The sequence below is a fragment of the Sminthopsis crassicaudata genome, chromosome 6 (genome assembly GCF_048593235.1).
Source record: "Sminthopsis crassicaudata isolate SCR6 chromosome 6, ASM4859323v1, whole genome shotgun sequence".
NCBI lineage: Eukaryota > Metazoa > Chordata > Mammalia > Dasyuromorphia > Dasyuridae > Sminthopsis > Sminthopsis crassicaudata.
In genome coordinates, this window is record NC_133622.1 from 16,480,079 (window position 1) to 16,506,634 (window position 26,556).

Sequence of the window (26,556 nt, forward strand, 5' to 3'; positions counted from 1 at the left end):
GGCATAAGTAACCTGGGTAGATAGACAGTAGTGCTAATATTTTACATTCACTTCCCAGTGTTCCTTCTCTGGTTGTTTCTGTCCATCATTGATCAACTGGAAGTGAGTTGGATCTTCTCTATGTTGAAGATATCCATTTGTCCTTCCTTCTAAAAGTAAATTTTTCCCCCCCATTTCCTTCTCTTCCTTTCTCCATACATTCTTCTTTGGTCATTTGGTCCTGTCTCATGGCATTAGTCTCTGATTGAGTACAACAAACATTTTATAAAGTTCCTACTATGTGCAGAAGGATTTTTTTTTAAATGGACCAGTGATCTTATTGGTGTAGGAAGCACTTAACAAAGTATCCCTCTCTACCACTGCAGATCAACACTTGCTCTATAGCTCAGAGTCTTAAATTGGAATCCGGAGGATGAGAGGTTGTAATTTGCCCAGGGCTGCGTAGCCAGCAGTGTCAGCCTATCATGCATCACCAAAGCCCAACGTTGGGTCACTCCATCCTGCTTTTTCTTCTATTCATGGGCTACTGAACAGAGCTAGAAAGACATGAAACGGGACATGCTCGCTCTACAATGAGGTTCTACTGGGCCCTCGCTGCAGCAAGGCAATATTTTATTTTACAATTTTGGGGGATATATATACACACACACACATAATGGAACCCACTTATTAATAGAGTAATGCAAGTACAAATACTTGGGCTTTTCAGAGACAAAGATCTGTTCAGGATTATACAGGTACTAAATTATACCCCAGGGATTCAAACCCAGACCTCCTGATTCCAAGTCCCCCTATATCAATCATCCTACTCAAGCCAGACTTAAAAATGAGCCCAGTCTTAAATTATTTTTTTTTAATTACAACCAATATAAGACATCAACACAATCAATTAAACTTACAACAAGGAAATCTTTTAATGCTTCTTTATTCAATTTCCTTGCAGCATCTAAGTGATACAGTGGTTAGAGTGCTAGGCTAGGAATCAGGAATAGTTGAGTTCAAATCTGCCCTCTGACATTTGCTTTTGAAGTCGTTTGCCATTTCCTTCTCCAGATCAGATTATAGGTAAGGACATTAAAACAAACGGGGTCAAGGATTTTGTCCAGGAACACACAGCACACTGTTACTAAGTACCTGAAGGCAGATTTGAAGTCAAGTCTTCCAGACTCCAGACTTTGACTCCAGTACTCTATCCACTATATCATCTAGTTACCCCATGTCTAAAGCACTTAGTACAATAGTAGATGATTAATAATTGTTTGCTTCTTCCTTCCCTCTTTCCTTTTATCCCTTCCTTCCTTTCCCTTTTCCCTTCTTTCCCCTTCCTTCCCCTTCCTTCCTTCCTTCCTTCCTTCCCTTCCCTCCTCCCTTCCTTTCCTTCCTTCCTTCCTTCCTTCCTTCCTTCCTTCCTTCCTTCCTTCCTTCCTTCCTTCCTTCCTTCCTTCCTTCCTTCCTTCCTTCCTTCCTTCCTTCCTTCCTTCCTTCCTTCCTTCCTTCCTTCCTTCCTTCCTTCCCTCCTTCCTTCCCTCCCTCCCTTCCTGAATCCTTCCCTCCTTTCTTTTCTTCTTACTAGAGCTGGACTTGGAACAAAAGTTTTTTACTCCAAGTTTGCTGGACTCTACATTATACTGGGTTGCCAATAAATCTATGTTATTTTGAATCGAATTTAATTGAAAATAATAATACAAATACTATAAAAACAAAAACAATTCAAATAAACACAAGTAATACAAATAATAGCATTTAGATAGGATTTTAAGGATTGTAAAGCATTTTATAAGTATTAACTTATCTTATTCTCACAAAAATCTTGGAGGTAACTACTATTATTTTCCCCATTTCATGTATGAGGAAATTGAGACATATTGATGTGAAATGATCTGTCCAGAGACATATCACTAGGAAATGTTTGCAACCAAATTTGACTTCAGGTCTTCCTGACTCTGGGCCCAGCAATCTATCCACTGCACCACCTAACTGCCTAAAAATGAGGAAAATACCAGTCATTAAGCACCTTAGCTACTAACCTGAGAATTTTAGCCTTTTTTGGTAGGCCATGAAAAGTTAGTTATTGAAGGAGCTGGTGAAGGAGAGTGACATAATTGGGTCTATGCATAAGGAAGGTTAATTAGGCAGAGGTGTGAAGGATGAATTGGGGGGAGGAGAGAGTGAGTAGAAGCTCAATAAATACTTGCTGGTTAGTTAGTTGTTAGATTGATGATGGATCTTGCTTTTCAACTTATCAGCTCTGCAAGGCCTGATTATTGCCCATCAGTATCTCTGTCAGTATGTAGCATTTACATGCCCCACAATGGGAAATATGTCAGATGCTCATGCTGCTGTGATAGATTTGTCTTGATCTATAAAATGTCTCTTTTTCCTCATCAGTATTTCTCATGGTCTGGTAAAGCTGAGAAAACCTCCTAAAACCAACCAAGCCTATTAGTTGGGAAATGGATAGAGTAACTGCTAGAAGGGGATTTTTTTAAAAAATTAATTTAAATTATTCTTAGCATCTGTTTCCCTACTTCTACAGAACATATTGGTCATATTCCTGCTTTTCTATACTCTTTCCACAGTATTTTCTTACTCCTGCACTACCTTTTTTTAAAAGTTTTAATACTCACCATAAATTAACTGGCTCCCTTTCCTCTTCCTCATATAATTTTGACTTTTCATATTTTAACTTTAAGTCTCTTTCTAACCCATCACGAACACCTTCTTAGCTTTCACTTTCATTGTTCCAAATCATCTCACCTGATCGATCCTTTTCCAGGTACACTATTTCATTCTTTTTATGTAGCAACATGAGTGTATTTCATGAAAGTGAAACCAACGCTTTTTCATCTTTAAATCCATTCTTAACACTCATGTCTCCATTAAATTCCCTGTAGCAAATATACAAATATGCCCTCTTCTTTTTCTTTCTACTTGGGCATGAAATTTTCCCATACTTTTTTCTATGAGGAACAAACTACTTACTTCATTAAAGATAAAGTGAATCATTAACTTGAAGAGCATATTATAGATTTAGAGGATTTGGAAATTGAAAGAAATATTAGAGATCATCTAGGCAGATTCTCTTTTATATATTAAAAAATTTCAGTGATTTTTTGGGGGGTCTCACTTGGAGTATCCTGATAAATATTGAAATGGGAAAAAAATAAGAAATAACACTCTTTTTAATCAAATCTGTATTACCAACACTTTCTTAAATGTAGATAATCAACAAAACAATAAATCAAGCTAATTTGTAATATTTGATAATTTCAGAGGTGTAGAGGTTCACAGTAAAATTTTAAAAATCAGCTCTTTAGATGAGTTTGTTAGCATTGGCTCCAGCAATACTTCTAGGTTGCATTCTTCCTCCCCCCCCCTTTTTCCCTCCCTCTCTCTGTCCTTCCTTCCTTCCTTCCTTCCTTCCTTCCTTCCTTCCTTCCTTCCTTCCTTCCTTCCTTCCTTCTTTCTTCCATCTTTGACCATCTGTGTGGGTTCTTCCACATCACTCCTCCACTAAGACCAAGGACTTGGGCTGGTCCCAAGATCCTCCAGAGAGCTGGCACAGATGGTATATTTTGGCACCCCAGTGATGGGCTCTAGAAAGCACAGTACATTTTTGGTGCTCCAACTTTGGGGCTCTAGAAAGCACACTACACACAGTGTAACAGCAACATTGTGAGATGATCAACTTTGAAAAACTTAGCTCCTCTCTACAATACAATGATCTAAGACAATTCCAAAAGACTTATGATGGAAGAGGCTATTGAAATATAGGAAAAGAACCATAGAGTCTGAATGCAGATCAAAATACACTATTTTCATTTTTTTTCTCTCTCATGGTTTTTTCCTTTTGTTGTGATACTTTTTTCAGAACATGATTAATGTGGAAAGATATTTAATATGATTATACATGTAAAACCTTTATTAGATTCCTTGCCCTTGTGGTGAAGGGAAGGGAAGGAGAGAGAAAAAAATTTGGAAATCAAAACTTTATAAAAATGAATGTTAAAAACTATTTTTACATGTAATTGAAAAAAAAACTATTAAGGGGAGGGGAGGGGGAAAGGAAGGTCAAGATCTCCCACTATATCTGGGACCGTCTCCAATTGTCTTGATTTATATCTGGCCACTGGACTCTGTAGACTATGGAGGAGAAGGTGAGGCTGTTGATCTTGCATAGTCCTCCTACACTTAAATCCAGTTTATTTGCATGACATGGCAAACTACAATAAAATGATAGGCTGCCTCATGACATCATAAATTTCTCATTTCATCATCTTATTATTCAACTTTCTCCATTCATACTACAACCAACATTGTCTCCTCCTGGACTGCAGCAATAGTTGCTAGATGGTTTCCCTGTCTCTCCCAATTCCAATCCATCGTCCATGAAGTTGACAAGGAGATATTGCTAAAGCACAGGGCTCCCCACACTATGCCTCTGCACAGACTTTTTCCCAGTCTCACAACTCTGCCTCTTGAACAACCTAATTTCTCTCCTCCCTTGTTCCCCATAAATATAAGACTGTTTTAGTTTTAGTTTTTGCATCCTCCAATCTTAACATTGTCATTGGTACACGGCAGTTGATCCTTAATAAATATTTGCTAAAATGAATAAGCAAAATTTAAGGACCAGCTGGATCACCGTCTTTTGGTGATGTTGTAGAGAAGACTCTAGCACTTTGATAACATGTAAGGTTCATCTTTCCTCTTATGAGTCTAAGGATGACATATATAGTAGGTGCCTAATAAATATTTGTAGAGTAAAACAATCTTCAATAATTACTATTAAGGCTGATTAAGCCAGATAAACAAACTTCTCTTGAGTAAAGTATGTATAGCTGGCTTTGTAAGTTCTCAAAGCAAAAACATTGTGTTATGTTCCTTAAGTAAAGTCAGAAATCACATGATTTTTGCATTACTTGTAATATTCTTTCAGTTGTGGGATTGGAAAATAGTCCACAGAGACATAGTGTGGGGAGCCCTGTGCTTTAAGAATGTCATTTTGTCAACTTCTTGGAGAATGGATTGGAGTTGGGAGAGACTTGAGGCAGGAAAACCATCTAGCAACTATTGCTTTAGTCCAGGAGCAGGCAAAGTTTAGAACTAGAGTTGGTTGTAGTATGAATGGAGAAAGTTGAAAGATGGTAGAGATGGTGAAATGGGAATTACTCTTTTCAAACAAACTTGGTTTGTTTTCCAAGGTCCTAAGTGGTGTTTGGAATCTGGGCAAATCCTACCTGTTTAAGTTTCCCATAGGAACCATAACCCAAGTAATCTTAGTAAAAAGGGAGGCAGGCAAAGGGCATTTTGAGATGTCTTAATCAATTTCTTTTCTTTTCTTTTTTTAAAAATTATTATAGCTTTTTATTTACAAGACATATGCATGGGTAATTTTTCAGCACTGACTCTTGCAAAACTTTCTGTTCCAATTTTTCCCTCCTTATCCCCATTCCCTCCCCTAGATGGCAGGTAGACCAGTACATGTTAAATATGTTAAAGTATATGTTAAATGCAATATATGTATGCATATTTATACAGTTATCTTACTGCACACACACAAAAAAAAATTGGATTTAGAAATATAGTAGAAATAACCTGAGAAGGAAAGCAAAAATGCAAGCATTAAAAAAAAAAAAGAGAGAGAGAGAGTGGAAATGCTATGTTGTGGTCCACACTCATTTCCCAGAGTTCTTTCGCTGAGTATAACTGGTTCTCTTTATTACTTAACAACTGAAACTAATATGGTTCATCTCATTGTTGAAGAGAGCCAAGTCCATCAGAATTGATCATCATGTAGTATTGTTGTTGAAGAATATAATGATCTCCTGGTTCTGCTCTTTTCACTCAGCATCAGTTGATGTAAGTCTCTCCAAGCCTGTCTGTATTCATCCTGCTGGTCATTTATTACAGAGCAATAATATTCCATAACCTTCATATACCATAATTTATTCAGCCATTCTCCAATTGATGGGCATCCACTCAGCTTCCAGTTTCTGGCCACTACAAAGAGGGCTGCCACAAATATTCTTAAACATACAGGTCACTTTTTCCCTTCTTCAATATCTCTTTGGGATATAAACCCAGTAGTAGCACTGCTGGATCAAAGGGTATGCACAGTTTGATAACTTTATGAACATAGTTCCAAGTTGCTCTCCAGAATGGCTGGATGTATTCACAATTCCACCAACAATGTATCAGTGTCCCAGTTTCTCACATCCCCTCCAACATTCAGCATTATCTTTTCCTGTTATCCTAGCCAATCTGAGAGGTATGTAGTGGTATCTCAGAGTTGTTTTAATTTGTATTTCTCTGATCAATAATGATTTGGAACACTTTTCATATGGCTAAAAATAATTTTCATTTCTTCATCTAAAAAATTGTCTGTTCATATCCTTTGACCATTTATCAATTGGAGAATGGCTTGATTTCTTATAAATTTGAGTCAATTCTCTGTATATTTTGGAAATAAGGCCTTTATCAGAACCTTTGACTGTAAAAATGTTTTCCCAGTTTATTGCTTCCCTTCTAAACTTGTCTGCATTAGTTTTGTTTGTACAAAAACTTTTTAACTTGATATAATCAACATTTTCTATTTTGTGATCAATAATGATCTCTAGTTCTACTTTGGTCACAAATGCCTTCCTCCTCCACAGGTCTGAGAGGTAAACTATCCCGTGTTCCTCTAATTTATTTATACTCTCATTCTTTATGCATAGATCATGAACCCATTTTGACCTGATCTTGGTGTATGGTGTTAAGTGGCTCCATGCCTAGTTTCTGCCATACTAATTTCCAATTTTCCTAGCAGTTTTTTGTCAAACAGTATCAATTTCTTTTCTTAATAAAGATTCAGTTGTATTGTGCTTTTTACTTTGTATAGTTCTGCCCTTGTGGCAAAGCTGTCGGGTAGCTAATGTGAGTTTGACATCAGTGCTCTAACTCACAATTTCTGTTCCCAGAGCCTGCAGCACCAACTGGGAAAACACCACCACATGTACTCACAAATCCATTTGGGAATTCATAATGTGCAAATAAATATGAAAAGTTCTGAATCTAAATTCGGTTGAGTGAGGAGAATCCCTTAGTTGCTCAGAGAATATATTGAATTCAATATTGGAGAGAACTTTGGAAGTCATTAACTGTCCCATGCTCACTCTTGTACACCAGAGACAGCCAAGTGAGGCTCCTTCCCACATTACCTGTAAGTGGGAAGGTAGAAGTAGGATTGTTCCTTGGTCTCACTAGAGAAGTATCCTTGTAAGAGAGAGGATAAGTAAGAGCGAGGCTGGTCTCCCTGCAAAGTTTGAGAAAAGGAAGGAAAAGCCTTGGGGAGTGAATGAGTGTGAGCTGATTGAGACTTTTGGGAATTGGGAGAATGAGCCCAAAGCCTATGAATGTGCTAGAAAAACATGTAAAGTCTTTCTCTGTGGGTCAATGAACAATTTGATCCAACAGCCATCAAGGTGGCTGAAGCAGGAGTTGGGGAGCTCTTAGACTTTCACCTGTCATTGAAGGCCGAGGGCATCCACTGCATCCCAGGCCATCAGCAGTCTTGACTTTTGTCCTACTGCTGGACCTTGTTGACTCAGGAAGAGAAAGTGTGATGGATGACTGCCACAGTCAGCTCACAAATCCAATTCAAAGTCAGATCAAGACATTATCTGTGATGTCATTGGTCCTTTTGGAAAATGAAGGATGAATACTAGCTACAAAAAAGAGAGACTTCCCTCTTTGCTTATGCTTTAAGAGAGCAAATGTTGCAAAAGATGAACCTTTTCTTCTCTTTAATAACACATGAATGGGATTAAAGTCTGTTCCCCTGCTCCCCTCTACTCTTTATACTGTGCTGAAATGTTGAATGTTCGATTCATTTGGATTTTTTAAAAGTTTGTGCTGTCTAAATTTATTGCAGTGGGGTAAAACTACAGTAGAACCATACTAATTTAATCAACCACTAATGTTTATTGATTGATTAAACAATTACTAAGCCCTTCCAGGTGCCAGGCACTGGGCTAAGTGCTTGTAATCCAAAAAATAAGGAAAAGACAGTTTCTATACTCAAGGAGCTTAGGATCTAATGAGGCAGAAAACATGCAAATAAATGTCTACAAAGAAAGCATTATTCAGGATAAATAGGAAATAGTTAAGAGAAGGAAAGCACTGGAATTGAAGGGTGGAGGAAGCTTTTTCCTGAAGTGACTTTTATTAGTATTCCCATTTTATAGATAATGAAAGTGTAGCTTTGGCTTCCAGATTGTATACAGTAATTCTGGCTCTCTCTGCTAATGACCACCTAAGCTATCCAGGACCTCATCAGGGCTTAATTCTGTTAAATCAAGTCTTTTTTTTTGTTCTTTGAGTCTGTCTCTTTGTGATTCTTTTGAAGTTTTCTTGGCAAAGATACTGGGGTAGTTTGCCATTTCCTGCTCTGACTCATTGTACAGATGGGGAAACGAAGGCAAACAGGATAGTGACTTGCCCAGGGCTTCTGAGGCTAGAGTTGAAGTTGGGAAAAGTCTTCCCCATTCCAAGCCCAGGCTCCTAGCCCCCTACATCACCTAGGTATCCCGCCCCAGATCGATTTAGCTTCTGTGGACAATTCCAGTCTTCTCTTTTTGCCCTTCAGTTAAGCGCTTTATTACAGTCTATCTCTAATTGTACTGGCCAATTAGCACTTTACTTGTAGGTTGATAATGCTGATTTAAAATTCTGTATTGTCTCTTAATTATTTAAGGTGTGTCTATCTTCCAGAAATAAAGTAAATTCTTCCTCAATGACCACACCTCTTACTTTCTTCTACTCTGGGTATCTGGAACAAGAATAGATACTAATACTAACTCAATAAATATTTATAGTTTGAGCTCACAGTACCCTGAGAAGTTGATTTTTTTTTTCTATTTTCTATTTTCCGTGGATTAATTTTTTTATTATAGCTTTTTATATACAAAGCATATGCATGGGTAGTTTTTCAACATTGATCCTTGCAAAACCTTCTGTTCCAAATTTTCCCACCTTCCCCCCATCCCCTCCCCTAGATGGCAGGTAGTCCAATTCATGTTAAATATGTTAAAATATATGTTAAATCATATATATATATGCATATTCATATAGTTATCTTGCTGCACAAAGAAAAATTGGATCTAGAAAGAAAAAAAAACTGCAGAAGGAAAACAAAAATGCAAACTAACAATAACAGAAAGAGTGGAAATGCTATGTTGTGGTCCACATTTATTTCCCATATTTCTTTCTCTACATGTAGATGGTTCTCTTTTTTTTTGTTTTCATTTTTTTATTAATTTTTATAATTATAAATTTTTGACAGTATATATGCATGAGTAATTTTTTTTTTATAACATTATCTCTTGTATTCATTTTTCCAAAATTTCCCCTCCCTCCCTCTACTCCCTCCCCTAGATGACAGGCAATCCCATACATTTTACATGTATTACAGTATAACCTAGATACAATATATGTGTGTAAATACCATTTTCTTGTTGCACGTTAAGTATTAGATTCCGAAGATATAAGTAACCTGGGTAGATAGACAGTAGTGCTTCCAAGTGTTCCTTCTCTGGGTGTAGTTGTTTCTGTCCATCATTGATCAACTGGAAGTGAGTTGGCTCTTCTTTATGTTGAAGATTTCCACTTCCATCAGAATACATCCTCATACAGTATTGTTGTTGAAGTGTACAGTGATCTTCTGGTTCTGCTCATTTCACTCAGCATCAGTTCCTATAAGTCTCTCCAAACCTTTCTGAATTCATCCTTCTGGTCATTTCTTACAGAGCAATAATATTCCATAATAGATGGTTTTCTTAATCACTGAACAAATGGAACTGGTTTGAATCATCTCATTGTTGAAGAAAGCGAAGTCCATCAGAATTGATCATTGTATATAGTCTTGTTGAAGTATAATGATCTCCTGGTTCTGCTCATTTCACTTAGCATCATGGATAAATTTTTAACTGTCACAGCCATTTTCTGACAATTTTTCTTCATGCTATTGAAATCACTTTCTTAGAACAGAAAAACAATTAAGTGGAAAAGTAAGCAAGTCTGCCAGTGGATATGTCTTGTTCTGCACTATCCACACCTCTCTGACATACAGCTTTCTTTAGAAAAATGTATTTTATTCAATATATTACTGTTAAAGCTGATCTGCTCTACCCACTGTGTGACAGCTGCCCTTGGGTTTATTTGACATGCACTCATCTTCATATTGGATGGTTTATGGTTGGGCTTAGTGGAAACTGTGGACTGCATTAGTCCTCAAAGCTACATGGAGGAGGTGAATTGGATCCGAGCTGAGGAGGACACTGATGTCTTCTGTATGTAGACCACAAACTTGTGGCTCTCTGTGCAGATTGGGCCTGACAAAATGCACTTACTGTCATTTCTCCTTGTATTTCTTGATCATGGATCAATCTGGAGCAATTTTTTCATCCCTGTTGGAGTCATCATGAGAGAGTTAGGCTATCTTGGTTCTGCCTACTCTGCCTTCTTAAAAAGAATTCTTGAGAAGATTATATTAGGAAAAATAATTGAAAATAGGACAGGTCAAAGTTGAGGCAGCAAGGGGGTACAGTGAATAGAGGGCTGGGGTTGGCGTTAGGAAAACCCACGTTAAAATCCAGCCTTGGAAATTTTCTAGCTCTTAGACCTTAGGTAAGTCACTTAACCTCTGTTTTCCACAGGGGAAGGAAATAGCAAATGACTCCAGGATCTTTGCCAGGACAGTATTGGGGTCCACGGGATCACAAAGGGTTGGATGTGACTGAAATGACTAAATAACAACCATAACCAGGGCAAAGTAATATAGGACACAGATTGATAAGAACATTCTGTTAGCCCTTGGTCTTCCCACCCTCTGCTGAAAGGAAAGTCTCTCTCCTCCAGTTTCTTATGGTACTTCACCTTAGTTTCTAAACTCATTGAGGACAGGAACTTTCTTCTGTCTTGGACTGTCCAGCACTTGGCACTTAGGTAGTCAGTGATCCCTTAATTATCTCATTCTCTCTTGTATCTTTGTATAAGTCTTCTCCCTTTCTCCTCTTTCTTCTCATTAGAGAGTTAACTCCATGAGAATGAGGTCAGTGCATCATCAATCCCTAATGATTAGCATACCACTGTATTGCTCACTGTAGACATCCAATTAATGTTTGTTGAATGAATAAATGAACTGAATCAGATCCTAAAGTATTTTGAACAAAGTCAAATCAAGGATTATTATTATTTTTTAATTACCTCTTCTCTCCCAACAACTTCCAGGTTATATCCTGAGGTCTGTGCACATTTACTCCAATCTCCTACAATATCCTATATAATCAAAAGTTAATATAAGCTGTTGCAAAAATGATAGTCTGCTTTAGAGCTATTAAAGCTTAATTTCAAACTAGATTAAGACTTTGGAGACACTCTGGGGAGTGGGGAGAGATAATTGCATTTTAAGTTTTAAAAAAATCTTTTCTTCTCAAATATGCAAGCAAGGGAATGCAAGGAGGATTATTCCCATTTTTACAAATGAAGAAACTGGGGCTCTTTGAGGTAATGTGACTGGTCCATATTTGACAGTTAGTTGAAGCTGAGAATTAATGCTTTGAATGATAATCTCTAAGCTTGCGAGATACTGAATCATTAATAAAAATCCAGTTTTCAATTCTGTTTAATAAACTGAACTCCTTAATGGGAGAAAAGTGCACTCATACATTTTCAAACAATTTTCAACAATGAAGATAGGAGCAAATAATGTGGTACAGCAGAAAGCAAATTGGATTTGGAGTTATGAGAGCTGGTTTTCAAACCAATCTCTGAAGTTTAGTATCTGGATGGTGATGGGAAACACATTTAATTTTTGTTAATCTTTTTTTTTTTTTTAAATAAAGCTTTTTATTTTCAAAACATGCAAAGATAGATAGTTTTCAGCATTCATTCTTCCAAAACCCTTGTGTTTCAAATTTTTCCCTCCCTTTCCCCCATTCCTTCCCCTAGACAGCAAGTAATCAAATATATGTTAAACATGTACAATTATGCAATTCTTCTATACATATTTCTGCAATTATACTGCTCACGAAAAATCAGATCAAAAAAGGAAAAAAATGAGAAAAAACAAAATGCAAGTCAATAACATCAAAAAGAGTGAAAATGCCATTTTGTGACCCATACTCAGTTCCCACAGTCCTCTCTCTGGTTGCAGATGGCTCTCTCCATCCCAAGTCTATTGGAAGTGGCCTGAATCATCTCATTCATTCTCATAAGTATTGTTGTTGCTTTGTATAATGATCTCCTGGTTCTGCTCACTTCACTCAGCATCAGTTCCTGTAAGTCTTTCCAAGTCTTTCTGTATTCATCTTGCTGATCTTTTCTTACAGCACAATAATATTCCATAACACTCATATACCATAACTTATTCAGCCATTTTCCAACTGATGGGCATCTTCTCAGTTTCTAGTTTCTTGCCACTACAAAGAGGGCTGCCACAAACATTTTGGCACACGTGGGTCCCTTTCCATTCTTAATGATCTCTTTGGGATACAGATCCAATAGAAACACTGTTGGACCAAAAGGGTATGCGCATTTTGATAACTTTTTGGGCATAGTTCCAAATTGTTCTCCAGAATGGTTGGATCCATTCACAACTCAACCAACAATGCATCAGTGTCCCAGTTTTCCCACATCCCCTCCAACATTTGTCATTATCTTTTCCTGTCATTTTAGCCAATCTGAGAGATGTGTAGTAGCATCTCCGAGTTGTTTTAATTTGCATTTTTCTGATCAATACTGATTTAGAGCACCTTTTCATATGACTAAAAATGGTTTTAATGTCTTAAAATTGTCTGTTCATATCCTCTGACCATTTATCAGTTGGAGGATGGCTTGAATTCTTATAAATTTGAGTCAGTTCTCCATATATTTTAGAAATGAAGTCTCTATCAGAACCTTTGTATGTGAAAATGTTTTCCCACTTTATTGCTTCCCTTCTAATCTTGTCTGCACTTTTATTTTCAAAATACATGCAAAGATAGTTTTCAATATTCACCCTTGCAAAACCTTGTGTTCCCGATTTTTTTTTCTCCTTCCCCCACTCCCTCTCCTAGATAGCAAGCAATCCAATATAGCTTAAAAGTGTGCAATTCTTCTAAACATATTTCCCCATTTATCATACTGCAGAAGAAAAATCAGATCAAAAAGGGAAAAACAAGAAAGAAAAATCAAGCAAACAACAATAATAAAAAAGGTGAAAATACGATGTTGTGATCCACATTCAGTCCCCATAGTCTTCTCCATGACAAGTCTATTGGAATTGGCCTTAATGACCTCATTGTTATAAAGAGCCAAGACCAGCACAGTTGATCATCACATATCTCATTGCTGCTGTGTACAGTGATCTCTTGGTTCTACTCTACTTAGGGTTAGTTCATGTAAATCTTTCCAGGCTTCTCTAAAATCATCCATAACCTTCACATACCATAACTTATTCAAATTCCCCAACTGATGGGCATCCACTCAGTTTCCAGTTATAGATTATTATTTATAAGGGAAAAAAATGATTATATTTTTATAGAAACTTTTAAAAAAGACTTTAAAAGCAATTGATAAGATTGAGGATTTTGAAGGAATTAGAAAGTCTCTCTGTCTCTTTCTCTCAATATATATAAAGGTTATGTTGTGCCTCAGTTCCTTTTTTTTTTTTTAATTTTATTATTTTTAATATGACTTTTAATTTACCAGATGATATCCATGGTAATCTTACAGCATTGACAATTGCCAAACCTTTTGTTCTAATTTTTCCCCTCCTTCCCCCCACCCCCTCCCTCAGATGGCAGGTTGACCAATACATGTTAAATATGTTAAAGTATAAATTAAATACAATATATGTACAAAAAGAATCAGACTTCTAAATAGTGTACAATTAGCCTGTGAAGGAAATTAAAAAATGCAAGTGAATAAAAATAGAGGGATTGGGAATTCTATGTAGTGGTTCATAGTCATCTCCCAGAGTTCTTTTACTGGGTGTGGCTGGTTCAGTTCCTTACTGCTCTATTGGAACTGATTTGGTTCGTGTCATTGTGGAAGATATCTATGTCTATTAGAATTGATCATCATATAGTGTTGTTGAAGTATATAATGATCTCCTGGTTCTGCTCATTTCACTCAGCATCAGTTCCTGTAAGTCTCTCCAGGCCTCTCTGTATTCCTCCTGCTGGTCATTTCTTACAGAACAATAATATTCCATCACATTCATATACCACAATTTATTCAGCCATTCTCCAATTGATGGCATGCACTCAGTTTCCAGTTTCTGGCCACTACAAAGAGGCCTGCCACAATCAGTTCCCTTTTAAAGTCCTGACCCAGTTTCCCTATTTGTCCTATTCAGTCACTCTGCCTCAGGTTATAACCATTCCCTCTTAATGCTTGATAGGATAAAGGTCTTATCTTATACCTTAGGCTATAGTCATTTCCTCTTAATGTTTGATGGGATAAAAGTCTTTATTCATTTTAGACATCATTAGAATATCTGGAGCCTCTCTAGTACTTCCAATTATGTCATCCTAAGTACCTCCCCCCCATTAGTTCATCCCCATCCAGCTTCCCCCCATTATGTCATCCTTCTTGTTACACCATAAAAGAATCTTGTATCTGACATTTGCTGCTGGATTCTTGGAGACCATAGTCTCCTTCAGCCCTGGGACCAAACCATGGATCCATTTGGTCCCAGTACATCTCTCCCTTTTAAATAAATTATTATAATGTTCTCTAATCTGTATCCTGCCTCAGTTTCTCCAGCAGTGAGAAGGGTTAGGCATGTAGAGTTTGGGAACTTTTGAGAAAACAGAAAAGCAGTACATTACCACTTTCAAAACTCTGGCCAGCAAGGAGACTTCATTATCAGAACTCATGCTTGTGGAATCATGCCAGGAAGAATCTCAAGGTAAATTTGGAGCCCATTTGAAGTAAACCTTGGCACTTAACTGTTTCCTGGCTTACAAAAGAGAAAATGTTTGTGTGAGTTGGGAAAACATCCAAAAGGTAATTGAGTTTGACTGGAACATCGAGTTAGAATTTAGTTAATCTCACAAACTAAAACACTGGCTCATTTTAAAATATATTTTAAATTATTGTGTGTGTTGAAATTGAAAACTATATATTATATGAGATTCCTGTTTATTTTTGTGATGGTTTCTCATCTTTCTGAAATTTAAAAATTGTTTTCTCCCTGAACTCAAGGAGAAACTTGTTTGAGGTAACAGGTGGGGAAGCCTTCTAAAAACTCTTAGAGCTGGTACTCTTTAAGAGCTTGGAGCAAGAAAATCCTACCACTTGAGTTCACTACTGAATACTGATAAGCAATAGGTTCTTTCTGAGATCATAGAACTCAGATTTGGTTTGTTATCCAGTAACCTGAATATTAGAGCATAAATTGAAAAACTAACAGAAGGTGGAAACTGTGTTTACAATCTGTGGTTATTCAGTTCCAATTGTCTTGTGATGGAGAGCCATCTGCATCCAGAGAGAGGATAGGGGGAACTGAATGTGGATCACAACATAGCATTTTTGCTCTTTTTGTTGTTTGTTTTCATTTTGTTTTCTTAGTTTTTTTCCTTTTTGATCTGATTTTTCTTGTGTAACATAATATTTGTGGATGTATAGAGGGACTATATATGTTTAACAAATATTGGATTGCTTGTCAACCTTGGGCAGGGGGTGGGGGGAGGGAGGGAAAAAGTTAGAACACAGGATTATGTAGGGGTGAATGTCACAAATTATCCATGTATATATTTTGAAAATGAAAAACTATAATTAAAACAAGAAAAACAACTTAATTTGATGATTACAAAAATCTGCAGTTATTAGCAATAATTTAGGAAATTAGGTATTTCCACCTTTGCCTGTGAGTTAAGGGGAAATTACAGCTAACACTATTTGGCTATTGTGAAAATTCTAAGATTGTTAACTAAATTATTTGGAGTTACTGTCATTATGTTAAAACCTAAAATTGGTAATTACTGTGTGAGGAACAAGAGGGATGAGTGAAGCAACATCAAGAAGAGCTCATAGTAGACTGAGAAAGGAACTCAATGCAAAAGGATATTTAAAATTCCCCCTTTATTGGAGAGATGGGAGAGTAGGAAAAGGGTTTGGGAAAAGCAAAGAATAGATGTCCAAATTTTATATATCTCAGAGATGGGGAATAATTTGTTAGGAGGCAGAGATAAAATCATACAATTGGTATTGGAATTAAGTTGTTGAATCATCAAGTAGTTAAAATGGACCCTCGTCTAGTAGAATATGAATGGCAGGCAATCTGAAAAAGCCAGGGGATGTTGTGTGTGTTAGAATAGTCTATGTCATTAAAGGATTGCAATAAGGAGGAGCTATTAGAACTTTGTATGCCCCCTTTTCTACCCTTATTTTGCCTCTTAAGAAATCAGATGGGATTTATGGATTAATTCTAGACCTTGGGGGAGCTAGACCTCCTTCCCCAAATTAACTAATCAGAGACACCTTCAGGTTCAAAGACAAGACATTTATTTAATGCTTGAAGGGAGAGGCCCAGACACACCTGGGAACCATCCCAGGACTTGCAGTGGAACCTGACAACTTCTGGCTTATTGGGATTTAAATAGCAAAACACCCAAACCTTTTCATTGGATAAGACTAAAAGGAAGTAACCATCCTTGACCAATGGTCACCAATGTTGTCTGCTTCCTGTGGGTCATGTTGATATAAACTGTGATTTTGGAGCAGAAGATAGTCCTGGGTTAGAAATCTCAAACCTCTCTGGGCATTTACTGATTATAATGGACCATTTGATAGGATAGGTGGAAGCTTTTCCCTGAGCGCTGCTCCCTCTTGAGAGGTTAGTAGAATCACATTGAAACAAATTATACCTAGATATGGATTGGTAGAGACTATTGATTCTGATAATGGAACCATTTTATTTCTAAGGTTTTACAAGAAATAATGGATGGGACTGCAAATTGAATGGCAATTCTATACACTTTGGCAACTGCCCTCATCAGGGAAAGTGGAAAGAATGAGTCAGATCACTAAATTGATATTAGAGACTAAATTGCCTTGAACTAAATGTTTGCTTATCGCTTCGTTAAAAATGAGCACTGTCCCCAGGAATGGTCTGAGGCTTTCCCCATATGAGATGCTGTTTGGTATATTTGAGAGGAAAAGGGAAACACTCTTTAGAAACAAAGGATAAGTTTCTAAATAATTATATACTGGCAGTGTCCTCATCCCCATCAGCCTTAGGAAACAGATTACTGGCCCAGACAACAGCTTTGGAGTTTGAAACTCCAGAAGATGGGGTGCTCTGAAAGGAGCAGAATGGGAAGGACCTTATTAGATTTCACTGATGACTAAGAGTGAGGCTCAAAAAGTTCTTGAATAGACCTGTGGAGGAACCTCAAGAATGGACTGTAAAGGACAACTTATAACCTCTAAAACTAGCTTTGCAGTTACTTTCCTTCTTGTGTTTCTTCTTGTATAGGATTCTTGTCACTCCTTGAGAGTCTCAGAGCAGGATGGTTGCCTCTGGGAGAGCATCACCTCGGGATATCAGTGTGTTTCAGTTGGTGATAGTGCCAGGAAGATGCAGCAGATCCTGTGATGGCCAGTTTTTCCCTATATTTCCTTGGGTCTCTTTGAAATAATTAGAAAATGGCTTCCACACAAATTTTGATTGTTAAGAACTGGTATTTGGTCAAGGATGGAGAAGAGATTGAGAACCTGCATTGTGGTAGAGTAAGCTTGAAGTGTTTGGCCCAGAGGGTCTTTGTGGACAGTGAATTACTGGATGAGTTATAATGAGAGATCAGTATTGTGAGGGAATTTGGTGTGAGGAATTCAGTGTCTAAAGTGAAGCCACTGGGAAGGAGTGAGTAAAAAGTGGTTGGAGAAAAAGATTTAGTTGGTGTACAGGAGACAAAGAACATGGATTTCTGGTGTCAAGAAGATTCAAGTTCGAATATAGCCTCTGTTTGCCTTCGTTTTCTCAAGTGTGAATGGGAAATTTAGTGATTTAGAGCTTTTTTTTTATATATGACTTTAATTTCTTCATTTGAAAATTGTTCATATCCTTTGATCATTTTATCAATTAAAGAATGTTATACATTTGATTTTTATTATAGGCTTATATTATATTTATAGCCAAACACTGCTATAAATCCCCCCACACACCTTTCTGCTTCCCTTCTAATTTTGACTGCTTTAAAAATTTTTAATGTAATCAAAATGATCCCTTTTTTCCTTTCCCAGTATTCTCTAGTTCTTCTTTGGCCATAAATTCCTCCGAAGTTCTAACAAGCAGATTATCTCTTTCTCCTTTTTTTTTTTTAATTTTATAATTATAATTTTTTTTTTACAGTATAAATGCATGAGTAATTTTTTTTTAACATTATCCCTTGTATTCATTTTTCCAAATTTTCCCCTCCCTCCTTCTACTCCCTCCCCTACATGACAGGCAATCCCATACATATTAAATGCATTACAGGACAACCTAGATACAATATATGTGTGTAAATCCCATTTTCTAGTTGCACATTAAGTATTAGATTCCAAAAGTATAAGTAACCTGGGTAGATAGACAGTAGTGCTAACAATTTACATTCACTTCCCAGTGTTCCTTCTCTAGGTGTAGTTATTTCTGTCCATCATTGATCAACTGGAAGTGAGTTTATCTCTTTTTCTCCTAATTTGTTTGTAGTATCACCCTTTGTGATCATTAAGGGCATATTGTTCTTGATGATAGTAGCTGTGATTTGATGCAGTTAAAATTTTTAACCTGAATTTGGGGTCCGAGATCCTAGATTTAAATCCTGATTTTGCTTTTTGTTGCCTGTAAAACCTTAGGCCATTTACTTGCCTGTTTTTTCACCTAGTAAATTAAAAGATTACTTGTACACGCACACACCTCACATCTCTCTCTCTCTCTCTCTCTCTCTCTCTCTCTCTCTCTCTCTCTCTCTCTCTCTCTCTCTCTCTCTCTCTCTCTCTCTCTCTCTCTCTCTCTCTCTCTCTCTCTCCTATGTCCCTTTTATTTCTAAATCTTATAATCTAAATTAAATCCTACATCCAGAAGAAACCTTTGAACTACTTAAAGATAGCTCTTCTGGCTCTTGGTCCCATAGAATCATTGGCTTAGAGCATTTTTGTTTGCCATGTTACATTTTTGATTCATATTAGCCATAATCTACTGAAACCTCCACGTTCCTTTTTTACATGAAATTTGTTTAATAGCATTTTCCCTTTTTTTGCATTTGTGCTGTGGACCTTTTGACTTCACATTTACGCCTATGAAATTATTTTCCTCTCAATCCCTGTTATAGCCTGTCAAAATTTTTTGAGTTCCTGATTCTTTTATCTCACACTTTAGCAATTTCTCTTAGCTTTGTGTCATTCATAAAATAGATAAGGACACCTTCTTTGTCTTTCATATTAACTGTAATTGATTAAAAAAATTCAACAAACATAAAGAAATCCACCATCTTTTGTCTTTTAGGTTGACATTAATCCTTGAATGAGCCCTTTTTAAGCTTAATGACTCTATCATCCAGTTTATGTTTTTCATATTACCACAAGCTTATCATAGAATATTTAGTCAATAATCATCCATCAATAAACATTTATTAAGCCTTTACTTTATACCTGACATTGTGCTAAAATCTGGGGATGCAAAAGGAAGTCCCCTTGCTCAAAGAGCTCATAATCTAATGGAGGAGGCAAGAAGCAAACAAATAGGGACAAACAAGGTAAATACACGATAAATAGGAAGTAATGGAGAGAGTACAGGCATTTGGCCTTTGGCTTTCAGATTGAATAAGTAAAGATGGATTTTTCAGAGACCCCCACTTGGGGTAGGACTGTAATCAAAAGTCCACTTGAACAAAAAGCCCTTAAGACTGAGAATATCCTCGGAGTCCTTCCCAGTTTACTTCAGGGATTATTATAATCCTATCAGTGCATCAAAATTCCTTCAATTCTATGACTACTTGTTTCTAGGCACTGAACTGAAATCAAAAGTCCACTTGAACAAAAGGCCTACTTAAGAACAAAAAGCCCACTTTAGGCTGGAAGGATCTTATCTGTATTCTTCCAGAGCTTATTAGGGAAATATAATCCTATCAATGCATCAACATTTCTTCACCCAATAATCACTGGTTTTTAGCTCTGGGCTACAACTTTGCATGATATGGAGTAAGAGGGACAATAAATATGGATATAACTTTATGGCTTCCCTTCTTTTGAAGCTTACCATCTGCGGCGGGAGGTACATGGTGTCTTGTCTCCTCCAGTAAGCTTCTGGAAAGAGAGACTTTTTTTATATCCTATTTACGTATTTCTGTGTGGAGTCTCACACAGTTGGTCCTCAGTAACTGTTGAATAAATGAATGAAGAGTACTATCTGTTTGTTCCTAGATTAAAAAGTGTTTGGAGTCATTTTGAAAAACTCAGCCTTCAAACATATTCCATCTCCCAATTTACAAAGCTAAAAACTCTTTTGGTCTGACTTTCCCTTTGTTTTTGTTCTATTTTCCATCTGTGACTTCATGAATGGTGGATTTTGAACAAAGAAACACCTTTTGCAGTGTCTAAATAGGAATGAAATTTCCACACCCTATTCTTCTGCCTCTTCTATCAAGTAGTATGTGAGATGGTGGCTGGTTTGTGCTGGTGACTAGTTCATGAGTTTCAATTGTTCTCTGATTTAACAAGCTGCTCCAAGCCAAGAGAGTCCTTTGGCAAGCAGAGGGGAAAATATAATAATAGCATTAACAACACAGCTTCTTCCAGTCTTTCAGGCAGTTTCATAGTAATTTCTCTTCCCCTCATTACAATGATGCTCATTAAATAATTTTTTAATAGCTTAAAAAAATCAGAGCCTACTGAATACCACACCTTTCACTTAGAAGCAGGACAACTTCAGGTTATAGGCATATTCTCATTGCATGGGACAGAGGGCAAATTGGTGGACTATGTGAGCTGTAAACAGTCTTATGGGAAAATTAGTAACAACTGGCTCCTCGGTCAGTTCATTATTAGTGAAAGCAGATATATATATGGAAAAATAAGATACTAAATAAAAAAAGAATATAAAAATATGTAAACATTTATATGTACATACATCTATAGTACCTTATACATAAAGAAAAATGCTAATAGATTATCCATACATATTAAACACACAATGCATAGTAGATATGTGATACAATATATACATTATCTCCTTGTATATATTTAAGGCTTCTTAGGAGACATTTATTTTGGAAGAAGTTTAGTGGATTGTCTCACATACTGGTTATCACAAAAGTTGCCATTTCTACCCAAAGATATTCATTTCTTTGCTCTGTAAACAGTGATCTGGTCAAGTTAAAGACCTTAAGGAGCTGAGGGACTATTTGGCAAGCTAGCTGGTTCCACAAGGTTATTATTCAGGATAGCGTAGCATCAGGCTCCTTGCTCAAGGGTCTGAATTTCATCTCAAGTAATTTTGAGGTGACTCACCCCAGAACTTTGCACCTGACAAGTGTATGGCCCAAAGGGATGGCTGGATATTATTCTTTTTGTTGAAGCTTGCAGATTTGCAATCATTCCCCTCTCCACCCCGGGAGCATCCTTTTATTTTCTAATTTTAAAAGGTAGGAATACAAAGGATTCCACATTGTGAACAGGTAGAGACCTCCAGGATCATTTAGTAGAACCCTCTCATACTGAGGCTAGGAAAGAGACATGACTATGTCAGGGTCGGCAGGCCAGAAAGGCAAAGGTAGCCAGCACAGGGCCAGGGGAAGCCTGATCAAGGTGACTCTTCTCTCGGCCTAGGGAGGGGGCCTGGCTGAGCACCCAGGAGGACAGGAAGCTGACAGTCTTGAATTTGTCCCATCATCTGATGGGGAGTGAGGTAGGCCCCGGCCCCTAGATCTGTCTAGGCCCAGCAACAGCTGACCACTGGAACAACCAAAATTCTGTTCTGTTTCTGTACTGAGTCCTTCCTCCAAGGCTGGAAGCATTGCATGCTGCTGAACCTGGGCCGGCCTTGAGGCTGGTGGGGGGTCTGGTTCCATAGAAATATTGCAAGTGAAAATCCAGACTTCTTGTTCTCTGGACATAATCTAGATCCTTCTGAGTTGGGAAGTGCTGGGCGGAGCTCTACTGGAGATCTGGGCCTTGTTCTGCCTGAGCACATCAAGGGAGAGATCCAGCAGGGGGAAGATGGGGTCAAGCTCTGTCAGCATCCTGTTTTCACAGGTTGTAATCAGATCCTTTTCTTCCATTTTGGTGGCTCCTCTGTCCTTTGTGGTAGTAGTAGGGATAGTGTGGGAAGAGACATCAGAGCCCTTTTCTTTGAGGGTAACTCCCTGAATGATCTTAGCAAGGGCCCCCTGCACATTCAGGATCAAGGGGCGCTCAGAACATACAAAAGAGACCAAGGTTAGGATTCCCTTCCTCCTGCTACATCAAGAATTGTTTTTATACTCTTGCCTCCAGTGCCCACCCAATCAAAACAGGTGGGTCAAAGAAAGAGCAGATGTCTCTCTACGACGTTAGCTACTCTTTGCCCCATGGGTGCTGAGAATGGAAGGCCTGGAAGCTGGTTGGATGGAAAGGATCCGGAAACTCCAGTCTTCCCTGACCTTTGTGACAATGAAATGGCAGGGAAGGATGGGAGTCCTGGAAACGCCCCCACCACAAAGAATTTATTCAACTGGATTGCCAATGAAAAAGCGAATCAGCTGATGTGGAAATACAGCACATGGACTCTCCACATTGGGAGGGGTCTCAGAGAACTTCTAATTTGTTTGACACATCCCTGAGCAATCCCCTCTCTGCTATGTATCCAGCAATCGGCCTTGCAGGTTGTGCTTGTGAGGGGAGTCTAGCTCTGAGCTATGATTTTGATAGATTGCTCCAGTTTTTAGAAAGTTTTTTTTTTTTTTTTTTTCTATCATGAAGCAAAAACAAACAAACAAACAAACAAAAAACCTAACAGATTTTTTGTTCCTAACTCAACCTTCTTAGGTCCTATATGTCAGTATAGATGTATAGACAGTCACGGCCATAGACAAACATTATGGCCTTTAGAAAGGTGGGAGAGATAATGGTGTTTTTGAGGGATTTGGGGGGCAACGTCTCTTGGGGTATCTGGGATATCACAGAAGTTTCCTAGATGGGAAGGGCTTTGAAAGCAGGGATTATGTTTCATCCTTCTGTATACAGAGGATGCCCTGTCTCTAACCTCCAGCAACAGCCTGGTGGGTATGGATGGACTGCATTTCAGTAAATCTCAGTCTAACTTAATGGAAACGAGTACAGTACTGTGGAACAGGAAGGAGCCCAACTCTGCTGCTTTAAACTCAAAAACTAAAAAAAGATATTCATCTCCTCAGGCCTGGGACACAAGTAGGCAGTTTCTAAGGCCCAAATCTGCTGTTCTTTTATAACCTAGCAGAATTTTAAAGCAGAGTAGCCTGATGAAGGGTAATCTCGTGGAGTAGACCTAGTAGCCTGTGGTTTCCAAGTGGCAGGGTCTGTGAAGGTGGCCCCCTGGTTTATACGATCTATGTTCTGCAAGCAAAAGACCAATGTGGGGTGGGCAGGTAGGTGACATAGTGGTTAGAATACCGGATCTGAAGTCAAGAGAATCTGAATTCAAATCTTGCCTCAGACACAACACTTCCTAGCTGTGTGACCCTGGGCACTTAAGTCACTTAGCCCAATGGCCTCAGCAAAAACAAAGACCTGCTCAGAAGGTCTTAGCTCGAAGCTCCTGCTCAGAAAGACAGAAAACTAAGTTAACCTCCCATTTTTTTTTTTTTTTAAATAGATTCTCTTTCTCTGGGCCCAGCCCACATCTCTTTGAATGACTGAACGAATGAATGAATGAATGGGGGGAAAAAAGCCACAACATTTGTTAAGCAGTTTCTGAGTCAACCATTAAAATTATAAATACAAAAGTGAAGCTAGTGCTCCTCCTTAGAGCTAATGTTATTGTTATTGTCTGGTAATCTCTGTTGGGGCTGACTCTTGGTGACCTGATTTGGATTTTTCTTGGCAAAGACTTTGGAGTTTTTGCCATTTCCTTTTCCAACTCATTTTGCTAAAGCTAAAAGAAAAAGCCACATATTTCACATCCTCACCTGGAGGGTTTTTTTTTTTTTCCTCCTTAAACAAAGATGGCAGTTTTAGGGTTAGGAGCTTCAGTAGAGAAAATGTACAAAGTTTTTTTTTTTTTTTTTTTTTTTTTTAAACTTATCCTTTTGACATCAGAGGGGAAAAGCAGAGATGAGGAAGTCTGCTGTTTCTGGGTCTCAGGCCTAGAGTGTGAGTGCACCTGGCTTTGGAGCTCAGCTGTAGAAGTGGCAGGGGACCACCCCGGGCAGAAATGATCAAGTACCAATTTTGACACCATCACCTGTTAAAGCAATTTCAGGGGAGGCTCTGGCTTCTTGGAATTTTCTATAGCAACGAGAAGCAAGTAACAAAACACAGAGCCTGAAGGACACGTGTACATGGTGGGTGGGAGGTGGGGGGAAAGGGACCAGGAAGAAGATGGAGGCAGTTGAATCTCCATCACCTTCATATCTGCCATTGATTGCCTCAGGTCACCCACAAGATGTCACACATCCCAGCTTCTCCTCCACCCTTCTCTCCCAATCTCAATGCAGCCATCAGATTAGAACAAGATGGTGAGTGAATCCAGACTCTCTTGTTCTCTGGAGATGGCCTCCTATCCAGACTCTCTAAGTTGTAAAGTCCTTCAAAGACCATCCAGAACAACTCACACGTGACTGAAAGTCCCCCCTAAGAACCTAAGACAGAGCCTCCAACCTTTGCTTGCCTTCTGGGGCTGCTTCTACTTTCAGAAAGCTGTAAAGGGGTCTGGAAATCCTTTCCCACAGAGGGCCACAAAGGAAGGGCTGCAGGGGGAGGAGGCTGGGTCACCGAGATGGGAGCTGGGAATGGGGGCTGTGGATCTTACCGCCGGGTCTCATTTCCTACCACGCATTTCCAGCCGAGCTTTGGGATGTGGGGAAGGGGCTCAGGGCAGAGCAGGAGCAGAAAGCAGCGTGTGGCAGAGTGGAGAGGGCCGGGAGCTCCCATCCAGCCTTCCATGCTCCCTAGGCTGTCTGTCCCAGTCCCCCTTACCAAGCGCATGAGCCCAGATGAGAAGTCAGGCCTCCCCGGCTCCAGGCCCCGCCCTGAGCTCTGCCCACTGCCCTCTCCGGCTGCCCCTAGACAGCAGCTGCCAGGGGAATAGACACCGTTCCTCCGGGGTGAAGTATTTAACTTCTCCATTTCAGCAAGGACTGAACATCTAGTCCCTTCTAAAGCCCCCGTTAGGGGAGCTCCTGCTGGGCTTATGCCGGGCCAGGGGGGACAACACGCGAGTCAAGAAGTAAGAGGAGGGTGAAAGTTCCTTCTTGGCAAGGCCAGGCATTTATTAAACACCTCCTGTGTGCCACGCACTCCGCTAAGCGCTTCACAAATGTTATTGAAAATCCTCACACAGCCCTGGGGGGGGAGGGGGCGTTATGTCCCCATTTTACAAAGGAGAAAATATAAACCCATGACTGCCACGAGGTCCATGGGTGGCGCAGGGGAAGAAGGGACCAGGGAAGGCGCCGTATGGAAAGCGGTGCTAGAGCAAAGCTTTGAAGGAAATTAGGGCTTGATTCCGTGGGTCAGGGGGAGAAGAGAGACCATTTGCAGGGCGGGAAACAGCCTGTGCAAAGGTGGGGAGCTGGGAGGCTCAAGTCCCCTGGGCTGGAGCTAGAAGGTGAAAGAGAAGCACGGGATGGGCGAGCTCTTCTTGGGATGGGCGAGCTCCTCTTGCGCCCTGGGCTCCCGTCCGCATGCTGTGTGAGGAGAAAGGGTCCCGGGCAAAAAGCAAAATAAACCGCAGCGTTCTTCTAACGGGCTGGAGCCTGTGCTTACCTTGGGGGGGGGGTGGGGTTGAACTTGAACTTGGACCGTTGGGACAGCTTTTCAATCTTGATCCTTCTCCTCACTGTGTGACTCTGGGCAAGTCACTGCCCTGAACCTCAGAAAGAGGAGACAAGATTCAAACCAGCCTTGACCTTCCGCCCTCGGCCTTGAGAGCGCTTCTGTGCTCCAGGGAAAGTGGGAAACCATGCGCCGGGCAGCACATCCCAGGAGGAGCTTCTGGGAGGCCGGGACTAAAGGGTCCCCGCGGGTCTGCGGAGTCCTAGTGCCCAGGGCGAGGCGGAGGTTCTGAGAAAGGGGACAGGCATCCTTTAAACACCTCATTAGACGCGGTGCTAAGCTCCTTACAAACTTTTTGTTTTGAAAGGATTTGTTAACGGATTCTAAGGCTTTCTTCCTCCCACACCTCCCCTCTTCCCGAATCTTCCTGCCCATGGCTTTTACATTGGCCTATAACGCGGATCCCTACGGAGTTTGCTAAATGATAGCCCATCCCTTTTCTCTTAGTTTCTAATTGTGGTTAAGTGACTTGTCCAGGAGCCCACAACTATGATGCGTTAAGTGTCTGAGGCTGGATTTGAACTCAAGTCCTCTAAA

General features: G+C 39.1%; 1 protein-coding gene across 3 annotated transcripts in view; it reads left to right on the plus strand.

The window, feature by feature from the left end:
* LOC141545820 (sodium-dependent phosphate transport protein 2B-like) overlaps positions 1–26,556 on the plus strand; it is a 63,609-nt gene that overhangs the window by 18,575 nt on the left and 18,478 nt on the right. Inside the window, exon 1 of one of the 3 annotated variants that reach the window (XM_074273107.1) lies at positions 16,844–16,864. The exons of the other annotated variants lie outside the window; for them this stretch is intronic. The gene's annotated coding sequence lies outside the window, so the exon portion shown is untranslated. Of the gene's footprint in view, positions 1–16,843; positions 16,865–26,556 lie in introns of those variants that run through there. 3 annotated transcript variants of the gene reach the window in all.